Source organism: Equus caballus, chromosome 18 (assembly GCF_041296265.1).
Source record: "Equus caballus isolate H_3958 breed thoroughbred chromosome 18, TB-T2T, whole genome shotgun sequence".
NCBI lineage: Eukaryota > Metazoa > Chordata > Mammalia > Perissodactyla > Equidae > Equus > Equus caballus.
This window is the reverse complement of record NC_091701.1, coordinates 11,819,150-11,835,407: the sequence shown is the minus strand read 5'-3', so window position 1 is coordinate 11,835,407 and position 16,258 is coordinate 11,819,150. Positions and strand designations below refer to the sequence as shown.

The 16,258-nt window shown below is 50.8% G+C and overlaps 1 pseudogene; it reads right to left on the bottom strand.

The window, feature by feature from the left end:
• Positions 1 to 6,335: 6,335 nt before the first annotated feature.
• LOC111768870 (serine/threonine-protein kinase MARK2 pseudogene) overlaps positions 6,336 to 16,258 on the bottom strand; it is a 46,299-nt pseudogene continuing 36,376 nt past the window's right edge.

Sequence of the window (16,258 nt, the reverse complement as noted above, 5' to 3'; positions counted from 1 at the left end):
CAGTTCATTCATCCATTCACCTCCTGAAGGACATCTTGGTTGCTTCCAAGTTTTGCAATTATGAATAAAGCTGCTAGAAACATCCAGCGCAGGTTTTTGTGTGTGGACATAAGTTTTCAACTCATTTGAGTAAAACCAAGGAGCATGATTGCTGGATCATACGGTAAGAGTATGTTTAGTTTTGTAAGAAACCACCACACTGTCTTCCAAAGTGGCTGGATTGTTTTGCATTCCCATCAGCATCGAATGAGAGCTCCTGGTGCTCCACATCCTCGCCAGCATTTGGCGTTGTCAGGGTTCTGGGTTTTGGCCATTCTATTCGGTGTCTAGTTGTATCTCACTGATGTTTTCATTTGCACTTCCCTGATGACATATGATGCACAGCATTTCTCACATGCTTATTTGCTGTTTGTACATCTTCTTTAGTGAGGTGTCTGTTTAGATCTTTTATCCATTTGTTAATTGAGTTGTTTTTTATTGCTGAGTTTTAAGAATTCTTGGTATATTTTGGATAACAAACCTTTATCAGTTAAGTCTTTTGCAAATATTTTCTCTTTCTGTGGCTTTTTTTCCTCATTCTCTTGAATAATTTATATTTTCCTAGAAAATACCTTCAATTCTTTTAGTACAAGTGTTTACTCATGTCCTCTGTATCTGCACTAAATTCACCTTCTTGGGTGTCTGCTCAACATACAGCTGGGTGCTGGGCATTCACTGGTTAAGTACCTAGGCTGATTCCCAAGAACATGAACATTCTCCATTGGGGAGCTACCCTTCATCATGATGCAACAACACTACGGTTTGGGTAGGATTCACACACATCCAGCATCTAGATTAGTCTAACCAATGTAATTAACTCACTAATTCCCCCCTGGAAGTTTGGGGGCCTATAGTCCCTGCTCCTGGCAGCCACATTGGGACCAAAAGGAAACCAGCCTGAGGGTAAAATCTACAGAGAATGGCAGAGCTGAGAGTGAGGGAGAAAAAGTGAGCTGGAGCCCTGAGCAAACTATGCCTGAAGCCTGTCTAATTCAAGATCTTAGAGTTTTTGCCAGCTCTTTTATTTTAATTTTTTGGTAATTAAGTAATTTTTTTTGTTCTTAAAGTTTCAGACCTTCAGAAAGTTACAAGAATAATACAAAGAACTTCTTCATACTCTACATTCCGAATCTCCAACTGTTAACATTTTACTCCACTTCTCTCCCTCTTTTTTTTCCTGCCCATAACCTCTAAATACCCTAGTGTGTAGCTAGTCAGTCTCCTACGTTAGAATGATTCCTCCAATCAAGAAATGAACATTGATACCAATCTCCCATCCAGTCCATAGATCTCCTTCAAATTTTACCAACTATCCCACGAATCGCTTCTTCTGTTTGGCCCAGGATCCTGTTCGAGATCACACGTTGTGTTTATTGTCCCGTCTCCTTGGTCTCCTTCCATCCAGAACGGTTCCTCGGCTGTTCCCTGACTCTCCTGCCTTGAGAGTTTTAAGAGTACGGGACTTTCACTCCACAGGATGATCTCAACCTCAGGCCACTCGGGGTGTGCACACGTGCAGACCCGGTCCTACGTTCTTGCAATTAACTACAGAGACGCCTGCTGAGCTCTTCTCCATGCATCGCACCAGGAGGCCCACTATGTCCGCATCCCACCCCTCAAAATTCATGTAACATAAAATTCACCATTTTAAAGTGTATACTTCAGTGGTTTTTAGTGTATTCACTATTTTGTGCAAATCCCACCACTACCAAATTCCAGAATAGTTCCATCTCCCCAAAAAGAAACTCCATCCCTACTAGCAGTCCGTCCCATTGCCCCCTCTCGGCATCCCTTGGCAACCACTAATCCACTCTCTGTCTCTATGCATTTGGCCATTTTGGACCTTTCACATAATGGAATCATACAACATGTTGCCTTCTGTGCCTGGCTTCTTTCATTTAGCATGTTTTCAAGGTTCATCCATATTGTAGCATGAGTCAGCACTTAAATCTCTTTTATAACTAAATAATACCCTACTGTATGGACAAACCATATTTTGTTCATCCATTGCTCAGCTGATAGACAGTTGGTTTGTTTCCTCTTTTTGGAGACTGTGAATACTGCTGCTATGAATATTCACGTACAACTTCATTCACTTTTGTTTCGATACTGCCTGGTATGGTGCCTGGCACACAGTAGGTACTCAATAAACGTTTGCTGAATGAATGAAAAGTCCAGCTCATTCTCCTAAAGGGCTCCTCCTCCATGCGGCATAGAGGCAATGCTTCCATAACAAAGAACAGCTGTCCTCAGTTGCCTATTAATGCCTGCCTCATTGCGTTCAGTGTCTCTGAACAGAAGGTGTTCCAGTGTCTCCAGGAGACTCTTCCATGTTGTCCGAGCTTCATCAAGAGAGTAAGATAGCCCTTTATGGCCTGTCATCCCTCACAAAGACCAGGGGAATGCTTCCACTAATTTCCGCAGCCTGTGCCGGCCCGACCCCTGGAGGCATCTGAATTTGTCATCCTCCCGTTAGCCCCGTGGAGCGTCACTTCTTCACCCGGGACGTGACCACAGCAGTGTCTGGCCTGGGTTAGATGCACGGGGAATGCAGCCTCAGAGCAGGGGTTCACTGAGTGCCTCGAAGGCAGCTGAGAAGGCGTGTGGGTGGGCGAGGCCCGGGACCAGGGACTCAGGGAAGTGTCCCCAAGGAATGCTGTGTCTTTTGACTCCAAAGTTGCACCCTGACCTCCTGCCCGTCTCCCACTCCCTCATGCATCACTACAGCCGGGTGTTCCACAAACCCTGGGCATGCTGGGGCCATGACCCTGGGGTCAGCACCAAGGGCACCAGCAAGAGGCACCCATCCAATGCGCCATCTCCAGCAGCTCAGAGAGCACAGCGCCACAGTGAGGAGGCCACTGCCAGACCCACTTATAGTGAGAAACTGAGCCTCCAACTGAGCCTCCAAAGGGACAAGGGACTGGTCCAAGGTCACGCAGACTTGAAAGGCTTAGAAGCCAGGTCTGCCGGTCTCTCACACAAGCAGACAGGCCAACCTCAGGCGATGACAACCAGGTGACCTAAGCACAGAGCGGGCTGCATGTGTCATGGTAGGGGTGGGGGTACTGGACAGGCAGGCTGAGGAACAGACGCCCAGGGGGCAGAGTCTCCCAGCGTGAGGGCACTGTTGTCTGGAGAGCAGAGCAAAGGCGCTCCTGCGGGAGGACCAGCTCGTCCTAAGGCCTGGAGGTGCTGCAGGATGACAAACACGGCTTGTACGTGACAGAGGGGGACTCCGGAAGCCGGCACCCTCATGTGTGGAGGCCCCTGGACTCCCACTCCTCCCGGCTTGAACCCCACCCTGGCAGCTCTGTCTCCATCTAAGTCTCTGTCTCCCCTCTTTCTGCTGCCCCGAGGCCCAACCCCTGAGCCAGCTCCTCCTCAGCATCCTGTGCTTTCCACATTGTTCTGTCTTGGTTCAGGCACCACAGATGCATTCCCTCCCTTGAAGTGATAATTAAGTTTCTCATTACTGAGGAACACCCTCATGACCTGACTTCAGAGTTTAAAAAGAATTAACATTGAAAGAAAATCGATGGATAAGGGTCAAAATGAGCACAGGGTGAGGTCGCTCAGTTCCTGGGAATGAGGAGTCCTGGTCCAGGAGGGAGAGAGGAGGTGAACTTGACCCCCATCAGGCCCGTAGGTAATCCTCTCGTGTATTCAGGGTTTTAGCCATCATCCCATGTCTGAACCCATTTCTGCATCTGGCCCAGAGCCCCCCGAGGGCTCACAGCTTGGAGAGCTCATCAGAGTGTGATCACAGCACTGGGGGCCCAGGTGAGGCCAGAGGGGCTGCAGGAGGGGGTGGGGATCAAGAACGGCTTCAGGGAGGAGACGAGGTCTGAGCTGGGTCTCCAAGGACCAGCCATCATCTAGCCAGGGCCTGGCACCAGGCAGGAACCAAGTCCATGATGAGCGAATGAGTGAGTGAACGAATGAACAGGCACCCACCTAACAGACAGGAGGGGCAGCCAGCCCAAGCCGAGGCTGAGACGCAGGGCTCCTGGGGAACGTGGAGAGGGGCTGCCGTGGGTGCCCACCTCGCCCCCTTTATGGCCGTCCTGACGCCACAATAGCCATTCTCTGCCCTCTCGGGAGCCCTGGTCTGCGCTCTGCTCTGCGATTCTGCTCACCATTTACAACCACACCTGCCTGTGTCCCCTCTGCGTCCCCATTTGTAAGTGTAGCAGCCATTTGGCGGTTTGTGGAGAGGGGGAGGTCAGTGTGCAGCCCAAGGCTGAAGACAGGAGGGAGAAGGTGACAGGGTTCCCAAGGCAGTGCATCCAGGGGGTTGGCACATTGGCAAGGCAGGGTGGGGAGGAGTCCTGCCTGGGGGTGGAGGAGTCCGCTGGTGGGGGCTCCCTCACCCAGAGGGACTTCATGGAGAGGATGCAGACATGGGGCAAGGGCTGAACTCTGTTTAGGTCAAGCTGACTTCAAGAAGCTCAAGGACACTCAGAGAGACAAGTCTAGGGGGAAGTGGAAGTGGGGGTGAAGGTGCAACAGAGGGTGAGGGTCGGAGCTCGAGACCCAGATGAGATGGGGCAGTGGAGGGGCTGGAGGACAGCGAGGATATTCATCCAGTGGGGTCGTTAAGAGGGAGACCACTGTGTTGATTTCACAGCCTCCTGATGCCCAATACAGCTGGGCCCAGGGAGACCATCCAATGAACACATACTGACTTCACCCAAATTCACCCGGTTCTACATTAAATCATAGAATAGAATAGAATTTGCTGAACTCAGGTTAACTAGCTAGAAAGGTGAAAGCAAGGTTTATAAACAAAAGCGAAATTCAGATTCGAGACAAAACTAACACTCCACACTAATAAACTAAGACTCTCTAAGTTGTAGCCCACTGTGGCCTCAGAGCCTTTGCACTTGCTGGTCTTCTAGCCTAGAACACTCTACCCTCTGCATTGCTTACTCCCTAAAGATCTTCAGGAATTTGCTCAAGTCCTTCCTCACTTTTTCACCATGGTACATACTCCCGCCTGGCTTTGTGTATATTTTACTTACTTTTTCTCAGCCCCTACTAGGCTGGCAGCTGTATGAGACTGGAGACCTCTGCCTGCTTCTCCCACTGCTGCCCAGTGTCTGGAGCTGGCCCAGCAGCAGTAGGGCCTCACTGACTTGCGCTAGTGAGTGAACGCTGCAGATTACAAAGGAGCACGCTTCCGGGAGTGCTAAGCGTTATCTGTTCATTCGCTGTCCATGGAGCCCTGCTCTGTGCCCAGCCCTGACTCAGGCTGGAGGCACGGACAGACGGCAGTGAAGGAGATGAGAAAACAAACTCTGCTGCTCCCGTGGAGCCATCACAGAGGGGGACAAACATTGAGCAGAGCACAGCAGGTTAGATGGCAGAAGTGCCACAGAGGAAAAGCAGGGCCGGGGGACCAGGGGAGGGGGGTGGGCGCAGTGGTGGGAGGAGACGAGAGAGGGGGTGGCCCAGATGGTGCAGGGCATGGGAGGTCCTGTGAGGACCTTCCTCTGGGTGGGGAGAGTCACGGTGGGGTGCCGAGCAAGGGGCCGGGCCCTGAACGCTGTGAGGGGAATGGGGTGGGTGGGTGACGGCAGGGAGACTGGGGTGGGGTCGCTGTCACTGTAGACGGAGCAGGCAGGGAAGGCTCCTCAGGTGACATCTGAGCTGAGCCTTGTCTGGACCATGTTTCTAGCTTCTGTAACCTGATGCTTTAACATCTGTCCTGCGTGCACATGCGGACACGCCTTGTTCTGAATCCGATCAATTCGGCCTCCTGCCTCCCTCGTCAGGCCGACCCGCCACCCCCAGGGAGAACCCTCCTTCTTGGGCCCATTTTTCAAATACAAACCAACCAATCCAGTGTCCATCCACACCCCAACTACCTCCTCTATTGGACATGTGTAGTCGAGGCCGCTACCCCCGGCCCTTGTCCCCCAGGGTGGGTACCAGACAACTGGGACAGCCTCGTGCCCCAAAGCCTGTGAAGTTATTTAGACCAGCCAGTCCTGAGCCTGCTCACCCTGCCTCGCTGTTCCTTCCTCCAGAAACCACAGGAAAGGCTCCTCCTGCCCACAGTGTCCCCCGCTCCCTCTGCCTCCTGACCACCCTGGGGCTTCCCCGTGGGGCCCTGTGTGCTGTGGTGTGGCCCCTCTGGGAACTATGAGCAACAAACTATCTTGTCAATGGCATCATCTCCTCATCTGTTGGCCTTCCCGAACCTCCAGATTTCCATTAATACATTCTATTTTAAACCGGCCCTACAAGATATTTTGCAGACACTAAGCTTAAACAAATGAAGAACAAATATCTTTTACAAAGGTACTTTTTACTTCAAAGTATCTTTTTGGGGTCCAGGCAACAACACCACTCTCTGAGGAAATTTAAGAAGCTCCCAGCAGCCCGCCACCGGCCCTGGGTGGGGCCAGAAGGAGAGATTGGCCTTGCCCCCTCACGCTGCCCAGCATGGAGGAGGTTGCCACGGCATGTGACCTCTGGGCCCCCTGGAATGTTGCTGGTGCTGTGGGTGGAGGGGAAGGCCCCAGGCCCACGCAGGGGGGTTGGGCCGGGGGTGGAGGTCCTGGACTCCAGGCCTGGTAGGATCCTGGCAGGTTCTGTGGCCTTCAGCTCTGACTCCGCGTTCCCCTCAGGCAGCTGATGCTGGTTTGCAGCCCTGCAGAGCCAGGCGGGAAAGCCAGGTTTGATGCGATGGCGTCTCCCTGCGCACGCAGACGCCTTCAGCTGCACCGAGTAGGTGAGGGAGAAGCTGCGGCTGCTGGGGTCCACGGGAGGCACATAAGGTCTTACGAGGATGCTGTGGCCCACCACCCGTGGTTTCTTGTCACTAAGCATTAAGTACGTGGCCATGAGGGAGTCATATCGCTTGTTTTTTAAAGAGTCTTCTATCCTGTCCTGCTGAAACCCCATGCTCAGCATTACACTCATTACCCAGGGATCCCTGGTGTCAAAGGGCAGCTCCTTGTAGGGCCGCAGTTTCTCTTGCCCCATATTCACCCAGCGGTCCTTCAGGATTTTCCGGATACTTATTCTTTTTTGTGGGTGGAGGGTGAGCATTTTGCCGAGGAGGTTCCTGCACTCCCAGGACAGGAACATCGGCAGCGGGAACCTCCCACTCAGCACCCGCCTGCGCACCGTCGCCAGGTCACACCCCCAGAACGGCGGGGCCCCGGTGAGCAGGAAGAACAGCACCACGCCCAGGCTCCACACGTCCGCCGGGGGCCCGGCGTAGGCTCGGCCCTGCAAGGTCTCCGGGGCCGCGTACCAGGGGCTCCCGCACTGGGTGCTCAGCTCCTGGCCCAGGAACACGGCGCTGCTGCCGAAGCCCGACAGCTTCACGTTGCCCTCGCCGTCCAGAAGGACGTGCTCCAGCCGCAGGTCCCGGTGCGCCACGCCCTTCCGGTGGCAGTACTCCAGGGCCGAGGCGAGCTGCCGAAACTTCCCTCTGGCCTCGTCCTCCGCCATGGGGCCGCTCTTCCGGATGTGGTCCAGCAGGTCTCCTCCGCTCACGAGCTCGCTGACGATGCAGGACGTCTCCTCTGTGGCCACGACCTCCAGCAGCTTGAGCACGTTCGGGTGGCGCACGGTCTTCAGGCTCTGGACCTCGCAGTGCAGCGCCTTTGCTCTGGAGGCGCTCTTCCCAGTCCTCTCCACCATCTTAACCGCCACCTCGGTCCCGGTGGGCAGGTGCCGGGCCAGCTTCACCTTGCAGTAGCTGCTCTGCCCGATGGTCTTTAGCAGCTTGTAACTGGCTACATGGGTCTTACTGTTGCCAGAGGCGGCCGCCAGGCCCAGAGACATGGTGACCTGAAACTAACGCTAACTAACACTACTCCCTACTTACTAATTAGGCTAATAAACAAAAGTAACTAACACTAATGATTCTAAGAAGGGCAGCTATACTAACTATAATAACAAATAATGCAAAGTATAATAAATACGTTAACTATGCTATCTACACTAACAATACGAACTATACTAACTGCACTACTACTAAAAGTACTAACTAAAAAATTTAAATAAAATGGGAGAAACAACAAAAACAAAGAAAAAAATTAAAATGAGCAAAGAACGAAGAAAAATGGAGAAAAAGAAAAAAGGGAAAAGTAAAAAGAAAAATTAGAAAGACAAAAAGAATAAAAAATGAGAAAAATAAAAGGAAAATAAAAATTAAAACAAGAAAAGAACAGAGAAAAATAAAACAATAAAAAAATCAGAAAAATAAAAATGAGAATAGAAACAAGTGAGAAAGGAGAACCAAGAAAAATAAAAAAGAAAATAATAAGTAAAAATGAAAAAAGAAACAAAGAAAAATAGAGAAAAAGAAAAAACTGAGAGAAAGGAAAAGAAAAATGAGAAAAAGACAAAAAGAATAAAAAAATGAGAAAGGAGAACAAAGAAAATAAAAATGAAAGAAGAAAAAACAGTAGATGAAAAAATAAACAAAATGGGGGAAAAAATCGGAGAAAACAAGCTGGGTGCGGTCTACCAACAGGTCACCAAAACAGCTGCCTGGGCAAAAGACCGAAAACCTAACCCCACCCAGAGGCTGATATAGGTTTTCATCAATTCCATCATAGTGGCTCCTTATGAGGTCAGAGCAAGAAAGGCACCAGGCATGGCTGGGGATAGACTCCAGTGGTTGGCTCACTTTTTGGTCTCAAGACCCCTTTACTCTTAAGAAAAAGGACCCCAAAGAGTTTTTTACTTGTGTGGGATATTAGAGAGTGGTGTTCCCTTTATTAGCAATTAAAATCTATAGGATGCTTCAATGGCCTTTTCACTTCTAATTTAAAAATATGTAATCATATTTGGCTTTTAAAGACCTCATAACGACTAGACTTCAAATATTCAATTCCTTTTCCTTAAATTCTGATTAATCTGAAAATGATCCTACAACTTAACTGATAGTATAATACTATAGGAAAATGTTGTGTTGCATAAGACATGCGAAGGGACATCATTAACGTTCACAGAGCTGAGAGGAAGAGAGCTTTCCTCCTATTTTCCCCAGTTAGATCAGGAGCTGATTTCTCACCAGGAACCTTGGAGGCCAGAGGGCATGGGCTGACGTACTCAAAGTGCAGAAGGAAAAAAGAATCCAACCAAGAATCCTGTATCTGGCAGAACTGTCCTTAAAACATGAGGGAGGAATTAAGACATTCCCATAGAAACCACGGCTGAGAGAGTGCTGTACACCAGACCTGCCTCCAGCAAGGGGAGTCCTTCAGGCTGAAAGGAAACCACAGGGGAGCGTAACTTGACACCTTATGCAGAAATAAAGGTCTCTGGTCCAAGTAAGTATGCTGACTCCAGTGGAGAGGGTCCCAGTTGAGTTGAACTGTCAGGGAATTGTCAGATGTCAGGGAATTGCTGGTGGTGTGGGAACACTTTGCCCCCCTATCCACACATCAGAAGTGGGTACTAGGATTCTAACCAGGTGAGCTCACAGTGTGCAAACCCACCATGCACACACTTACGACAGAAGCACTATGCAGTGTGTGTTCTAGTCTATAAAAACATTGAGAACAATAATCTGAAAGGGGGAAGAAGGAGGGGGGATAGATGATACGAGATTAGCCAGGAGCTGATAATTGCTGGAATTGGGCACATGGGGGGAGTAGTCATTATACTGTTTTTCCTACTTCTGTGTATCTCTGGTTTTCCACAAGAAAAAACTGAACAAAAACACAAAAGTGAGTGAATTTGGATACCCGCACTCCTGGCTCCTGCTAAGTGGCAGGTGGGGAGCAGGCACGTGACGCACCGTGGCTTCTGTGAGGTCAGCTCAGAGAGGCTGGACAGACCATCCTCCTCTCACAGCCACACTGCAGAGCTGGTCCGATCAGATCTGTGGTCACGATCACGGCACCCCTTCTCTGGGTGAGAGCCCCATCAGAGCATGTGATCAAAGCCATGGACCCCACGCCAGAAAAAAGCACACACTCCACTGCAAGTCTGGCCATGGAGAGTCCTGTGCACTGGCCACAGAGCAATGTCGAGCAATTGAGACAGCTGGCCCTGACTGTCCCAGCTTTGGGGTGCTCCACCGTGTCTTAACTATTTGGGGTGGTGCAGGCTTGGAGAAAGAGCTAGGCAATATGCACTTCAAGGACATGAAGATCTTTAGCCCAGGATGTGAGGCCAACATAAAAGGTGGCATGTTTCCCACCGCACACGGCCGAGAGAAGACGAGGCCTGTGTGGTCAGCAGGGGCAGGCTTGGGGGAAATGGGAGCAGGGGTCAAAGGGCACACGCTGCAGTTAGCAGGATGAGTCAGTCTAGAGAGCTAACGTGCAGCAGTAATAACACTGCTGTCTCATGCACTGGAAATTTGCTGAGAATGGATTTCAGGTGTTTGCACCAAGAAAAAAAAAAGACAATTATGTGAGGAGATGTACATGCTAATTAGCTTTACTATAGCAACCATTTCACTATGTATCGGAGTACCAAAACATGTTGTACACCTTAAATATGTATAATTTTTATTCTCTTCCCAAAAAGGCGAGGTCTGTGGTAGGAATGGCCAGTAGCTGTACCTGGACTCTGTGATTTCTACGATGGAAGGAATGACACTCCTGCCAGGTTCAGGCCTAACCTTGAAAAAGACTGGCAAGTGGCACTTTCTCTCTCTTAGGAACCAGCCATGACGCTGTGAAGAAGCCCACGTGGCCACATGGCAGAGGACCAAGGCACCTGGCCATCAGCCCCACTGAGCTCCCAGCTTGTCAGCCAGCACCAACTTGCCAGCATTGTGAGCAAGGCCTCAGCTGATGTCACAGAGGGCGGAGAGGAGCTGTCCCCCTGGGCCCAGCCCAAACTGAAATCGTGAGTGAATAAATGATGATTCTCGTTTTAAAGCACTAACATTGTGGGTGGTTTGTTACACAACGACAGACAACCACAACACCCCTCCCCACTTGCTCCATGCAGGCTCCAGTTCCTCAAAGGCCCCGAAGCCCCCGTTACTGGGTGAATGTTTGTGCCCTCCCCTAATTCCTATGTTGAAACCCTAACCCCCAGGGTGGCTGTAGCTGGAGACGGGGCCTGTGAGCAGGTGCTAGGGGCTAAATGAGGCCATGAGGGTGGGGCCCTAGCTCGGTAGGACCAGTGCCCTGACAAGAAGAAGGGACGAGAGCATGATCTCTCCACCACGTGAGGCCCTGGGGAGAAGGCGCCAGCCAGGAGGAGGGGTCCCCCCAGGAACCCGCCCTGCCAGATGCTGATCTGGGGCCTGCAGCCTCCAGAACTGTAGGAAAATGAACTTCTGTTGTTCACGTGGCCGTCTATGGCACTCTGTTGTGGCTGCCAAGCTGACAGATGCCCCCAGCCTCAAAGCCCCTGCCCACCCCTGCTCCTGCCTGGAAAGCTCCATGGACTTAATGCCTGCCATTGTCCCTCTCAGCAGCCGCGGCTCTACGCAGCGGCATCACTGACCGCCCTCCACACCCTCGGCCAGGCCTCCCCCAGCCATCCCTCTCTGAGCAGCCGGCTGCTCTCCTCTCCACCCAGGCTGTTCTGCAGCTGATCCTCCTGGAGGACGCTGCACCTCCCTGAACTCCGCACAGGACCTGCGCACACGTGCTCTGGTTTAGGAAAGACAGTGGCACTGCCCAGGAAGGTCAGAGCACCTTTGGACCCAGAAGTTCTGCTCCCAGGTATAAATGCCAGTGAAGCGTGGGACACGGCCTAGGGTGGTGTGCTCTCGGAGCCCCAAGCTGGAATGGGCCTGCATGTCTCAATGGGACAATGGCTGAATATGGCCCATCCACACAAGGGACACAAAACAGCCACCAGAATGCAGGTACCCTGGCCACCCCCAGCAGCCGAGTGAGTCACCCAGGCAGCCAGGCCGCAAACAGGGTGCACACTGCACTTTACGTAAAGGAGAAAAATGAGGAAAATGCAACGCCTCAGCTGAACGTGCCCCTGGGGAGTGAGACTATGAGGCTGAGGAGGGACACGACTGTCACAAAGTCAGGGCACTGACAGTCACCCCAGGGAGAGGGGCTGTTGTCAGGGGGGATACAAGTGCTTCTGGGCTGCTAGCAATATCCCATCTACTGACACAGGGGGTGAATACAGACATCTCCACTACATGAATCTTTAAACTGTACACACACATACACATATGTATGCGTATACACTGGATGTCTTCTGTGTGTCTATATCATAATTTTGAAAAGGAAAAAAAATGAGCAATTGTCCAACGAAGTGATGGATTATTATTTTAAAAAGGAGAAGAGAGCCCCCACTTTGCTCCTCCCACATCCAGGCCCCTTGTCACAGGTGGACGCCCCCAGCCTCCCCTGCCGGCGCCCAACCCCCAACCCCTGCCCTGACAACTCGCCAACAGCAAATAAGATCCAAAGCAGGGAGTTCCCAGCGATGTGTGCTCCAGCTGCCTGAATGGAAACCCCTTGTTCTAGAAGGACATTGGACGCCCTGTCCAGCAATTCCAAGTGGGCATCGGTGCCCACCACAAAGCCCCCTGTGCTGGCAGGTGATGGAAGACTGGAATGGCCAGCAGAAACTTGTGCTGTCTCCTTGCTCCAGGGGACAGGGACAAGGAGCAGACAGCTCTCTGTCAGCGGGACGACTCTCCAAGGCCATTCTCAGGAAGCCTGAAGGAAAGCAAGCTGTGGACGGGGAGGAAGGGTGGTCTGGGAACGACGGGAGAGGGTGTTTGTTCTCGCTTTGTTCTCCATTTCATCACAGCTGTGCGGGAGGAAAGCAGGCAGGGCAGGGTGTGTGTGCATATGTGTGAGTGTGTGCGTGTGCATGTGCATACCTCAAGCTTCATCTCCATCTCCATCTCTCCTGGGGGAAGCCAGATCCCCTACCTGTGAGCGGCCCTGTGGAGGGGCCCACATGGTGAGGACTTGACGCCTCCTGCCGCCAGCCACACACGGGCGATTACAGGTAGATTTCCAGCCCTGGGATGAGGCGGCCACAGCTGACATCCTCACTGACCCCACGAGAGCCCTGAGTCAGAGCTGCCCAGCCATGCTGCCCCTGTGCTCCTGACCCACAGAGACGAGAAAATAAACACTTACTGCAGTAGCTGCTCAGTGTCGGGGTCATTTGTCACCCAGCAGGAGAGAGACCCCTCCTCAGAGCCTCTCCGCTATCCCCCCGCTTGGCAGCTTTCACTCAGGGCCCCTGGAGCCATCTCACGTCTGTTTACCGTCTCTGCCTTTCTTGTTAGGAGGAAGCCCCCGTGAGGACAGGGGATTTGTTAGGTTCACTGTAGGGTCCCCACATTCCAAGACAGTACAGAGGCTCCTTGACAAATGGCTGAGGTGCAGCAATGCGGCAAAGCAGCAGCCCCATCACTCTGACGTCCCGTGTCTGAGAAGCCAGAATATGACAGGGAACAAGCACGAGCCCTGAGTCAGTCCTTCCTGGTCCCAGCCCCAAGCAGCATGAGTCACCCAACCTGTAGGAGCCTCGGTTTGCTAGTCTGTGGATCAGGGATGATAGTAACAGCGGGAAGTCAGGCCAGTGTGCACTGTGGAGGCTAGGTGCTCTGAGAGCCAGTGCTCCTGGGACAAAGAGGGAGCTTCCTGCTGTCCCCTATTATAGCACAATAGATAACTGAGCCTTCACGGGGCCTTCGGAGGGTGAAGGTACAACTGATCATGTTGTTCACTCTTGTTTCACTTCTCTGGTGGACCCTGCAGGCTGATTCACTCAACATGTGTGCCGAGCCCCTCCTTCTGTGCTTGGCTACATGGGAGTCTCTGGAAAAAACTGAAACCTGCATCTCCCTGACTCCCTTGCAGCCAGGGTTCTGCCAGTGGCCTCAGCTCCTCTGGACAGATGCCTGCCCGAGATTTAAAAGGTGGAAGTGAGCCCCCCAAGGTGGTGGAGGATGGGGCTCCTGGCTGGCAGGGGTCAGAGGGTCCGGTTCTCCCACAGCAGCATGCTCCAGTGTCTGGGCCTGAGCATCACAGGCAGTGGGGTTTCCACGGCAACAGTCGAGGGCGGGCTTACTGATTGTCCAGGTGACTGTTAGTGTTGTCCGTGGCCATGGGGCATCCAAGCTTGGTCCCCTGGTGGTCCTGGCATCTCAGTCCTAGCACCCATGAACAGATTCCCCTCTGCTCGAACCTGAAAGAATGGATTCTGTCGTCTGCAACTAATCACTGAGACTGGCACAAGTTCAGATTCTGAAATCACCTCTATTGTTTGTCTCGTGTGAAAAAAATACAGGAAAGTTTAAGAAAAATAAGTAAAAATCTTCTATAATCCCACTGCCTGGAAGTAATCACTGTAATATTTTTGCATGTTTCCTTCTGGACTTTGCCTTCTATCCATTTTGTTATATGGTCAAAATGACGGTTTATGTCATCCTATGCCACCTTTGCTCACTCAGCAGGGAGTGTAAAAGCGTCCCAGTCACCTTGTCCACGAGGCCTGCAGCAGCTTTCTAAACTAAGTCAGCTTCCTCTTTACCCACTCTTACTTTTTTTAAACCATATTCTTGAGGTATAATCGACATGCAAAAGCTGTGCAGATTTAACACACACAATTTGATGACTTTGGAGATGAGTATTCATCTGTGAAAGCATCACCACCGTCTATGCCATGAACGTATCCATCACCTCCAGAAGTTTCCTCCACCCTTTTTATTTATTATTGTGTGTGTGTGTGATAAGAATATCTACCATAAGATTTACCCTCTGAGCAAAGTTTTAAATACAACACCCAGCACTAGTACCCAGAGGCACAGTAGCTCTCCAGGACATGCTCACCTTGAGTAACTGACACTGTACCCTTTGACTGACACCTCTCCATTTCCCCTTTCCCCAGCCCCTGGCAACCACCACTCTACTCTCTTCTTCTGTAAGTCTGACTGTTTTAGATGCCTAGAGTAAGTGGTATTACGTAGTATTTCTCCTTCTATGTCTGCCTTCCTTCACTTAGCATAACGTCTTCCAGACTCACCCAAGCTGTTAGAATGGCACGATTTCCTTCTTTTTTCAAGGATGAATAATATTCCATTATGTGTGGCTAGTGGCTACCATGTGGGAACTCACAGTTCTAAAAAACAAACTAAACATCAAGAACAATTGCCCCAGGACAAATTAAGACAAATATCAAACGATCTGCAACCCAGAACAAAATAGGGACATTAAAAAAGCCCTAAATATTAAGGACTGTGGGCCTTATTCTTCGTTCATCCAACAAGCATTTATTAACTACCTTCTATGAGCATGTCATGGGCCTCAACATCAGAGAGGACACAAACAGCCCGGGACAGGCACATCATATTTCATTTACTAAGTACAGAATGAATTCAAGGCAACTCGAAATTGAGCGTCAAATAGCGTAGAGAAGGCTAACTCCAGCCTCTAGTGGCTGTGCTTCAAAATTCCACTTGCAAGTCAAACACACTGCACATAAAACGCATTTCCCCACAGCGGCAGTTTGTAGAGCATGGTTAGGTGTTTAAATTGGCTCCTAAAAGTTGACTGGACTCATAATAAAACTGAAATATTACAGAGTTTCAATTTTAAGTCTAAAATCAAAACTATGAGTTTTGTTTTTCCAACAGCATAACATTTGAATAAACATACTCAAACAAGTTTTTAATGGACACACGGTCCTTAAGGCCTTCAGCAGGGCTGACCAGGCTTAAAGCTCAGCCTTATTTGAGCCACTGAAAGTCTAAAAGGAGGAATAAGCTGCAATGCTGACCTCAAAGCCAGATGCACTGTGGGCCTCGGCTGACGAGTGCTCTTCAGCCCAAAGAGGAAACTCTATTTTCAGACTTTCTTCCTCTCGGAGTCAAAATACTCTCCCTCTGATCAAGAGGTGAGATGAAGAGGAAAACAGAAGTCCTGACAACAGATGGGGGATGTGGATTCCTAGGTGGGGATGAGCAAGTAAGGGATGCCACAACATAAAGGGAGAGGCAGGATACAGCAGAGTGAGTCCCAGAGCCAGCAGGGGGCCAGCCTTGCTTGACTGGGGAAGGGAAGGCAGAGGGACTAAGAGTAAGAATAACGGGGCTGGAGGGAGGGTTGGTGCTAGGGGTACTGAGTATTTAGGGACAAGGAGAACTGAAAGGAGAGGCTCAGGATAGCATCCTCATTTGAATCTAAAGGTCCCATTTAAGGGCATTTGAGAACAGAAACCTGCTGCTGCTAATGATGATGGTGATAATGGTGATGACAGATAGCACCCAAGAGTTGACATTTACCATTTTCTA